At 34.4% G+C, this 1,961-nt stretch overlaps 1 long non-coding RNA gene across 1 annotated transcript; it reads right to left on the minus strand.

The window, feature by feature from the left end:
* Window positions 1-124: 124 nt before the first annotated feature.
* On the minus strand, window positions 125-1,961 carry LOC117113077. The gene is made up of 3 exons (XR_004446145.1): window positions 1,911-1,961; window positions 1,553-1,634; window positions 125-471 (listed from the first exon to the last, which is right to left on the minus strand). It is a non-coding gene; the product is annotated as an uncharacterized LOC117113077 (long non-coding RNA).

The following is a 1,961-nucleotide window of genomic DNA, read 5'->3' on the forward strand; positions in this document are numbered from 1 at the left end:
GTTATTTTGATAGGAAAATTATCATCATCATCATCATCCTTATTATTATTATTATTATTATTATTATTATTATTATTATTATTATTATTTTATTATTATTATTATTATTATTATTATTGGTTTTTATTCGACGACCGGACGAAAGGGGCCTGTCCTGTCTGACGGGTCCCCAACTGGCGCCACCACTCGCCATCACTAATCATCATTAAATCCAAACGAATTGGCTTTTCTACCACCAGCTACATATCCAACTGCCTAAATGTTCAAATTATTTGACCAAAAAAAATGTGGCATTAGCTTTTTAACGTACAGTACGCCTCAATTTTAACTAATTATTTCGAACTTCTGCCCCTCTGGCACACGTTGCTGTCTATTTGTTGGTCTGTTTCCAGATCGTGATTTTATTACTGTCTTGATTACTTGGATGATAAATAGAAACAACCAGGAACAACACGAAATCCATGAAGCGGTCTGAAAATTATAGAAAATTATAGAAAATGTGTACATTATTAATCAAAGGAGGTACACGTAACAAATCAGACACCTATCAATTCCGCATTAGCGCAAGGTCCCTGAAACTCTGCATTTGCTTTGAACCCAGGATATAACAGGTAAGCGTCTACAGAATACATAATTAAAGTGGTACAGAAAATCCATAGCGTAAAGAAAACTTCCTGTTCGCAGGGGTTCCTCATGATTTGGCCGATGATGGTCTGAAGGGACTACGTGGTGAGGATGAATTGGAGGGCTATTCCCCGACGACAGCGCAAGATGGCATCGGGCGTTGCTCAAAACCTCTCGAAAGTGATCTTGCAATTCGCCCTCCAAACACCCCACATGTGCTCAATGAATTTAGTAAACATAGGCTATAGACATGCGGCTCCTTCATTACGCCAGTGATTGTGCAACAACATAACTTACAGTAATGTATTTGTCCTTTATGATTTCAGCTTACAAAATAAAGTGTGTCGAACATAACATGCTAGTAGTTGATGTGAGTTAACGATTAGCACATCGACAGAGAAGCAGCTCCACAAAATAATGAGCTAAGTCGAGTGAAAATATAAATTTCTGGATAATAGTAATATGAATTCCATCCCAAAACTATCTAACTATATTACATATTAACCAGGACATAATTAGTAAATTATAATAGTGTATTGAATCCCCAGTGTCGAATAGAGTAATATAAAATAACTTAAGAACTGTTCAATAAACATACAATGCTGTAGTAATTTTAAAATATTCAACTTAAGCTTCTGAAGTAACCACTGGGTGTGTACTTAATGAAATGACCTTCGAATAATATTTTTGTTCCTTGTTTTCTGTTATGCCAAACTGTTATACGTTATTGCGTATCTGTTTTTTTTTTTCTAAAAAGGTGAAATCTTGTCGTTACCGTGTAGAACATGTCCTCCTTAGACAGTGACCTGATAGCTAAAGTGTTAGGTCTACTTTATAACAGTTTCCTTTATTCTGTCTTCGAATCGATTTGTCAATTGGTATTGTGTAATGAACATGCTTTAGTAGTAACACATGATTGCAAACTTACCTTGGTACGTTTGAGACGGTTAATAAAGTTTATACCATCAACATCTGAAATGTCTGTGTAAATTCTGAATCCTTCGCATTGGCTACAAGATTAACCACACAGTTTTCAAGTTATTTGATGTAATTAAACAACACGTCATAGAACACCCAAAATTCACAAAAAAAAAATATAATAAAGGAAGCATTTGTACATATGACAATTAAAATCACATTTAAAATGCTTCGCATGGACTACAAGATTAAACACATACCGTAAAGTTTTAAAAGCTGTGTGACGTAATTGTATACACAAGAATATACAAACATATATTAAAGGAAGTACTATCTATTTCTATGCATTTAAATCAACTTGAACATACCTTTCATCAGGTATAAAATCTGGTTCTCGCAGTTCATTACATAATTTACGG

The sequence above is a fragment of the Anneissia japonica genome, unplaced genomic scaffold (assembly GCF_011630105.1).
Source record: "Anneissia japonica isolate Jap-2015-1 unplaced genomic scaffold, ASM1163010v1 scaffold229130_len1961_cov153, whole genome shotgun sequence".
NCBI lineage: Eukaryota > Metazoa > Echinodermata > Crinoidea > Comatulida > Comatulidae > Anneissia > Anneissia japonica.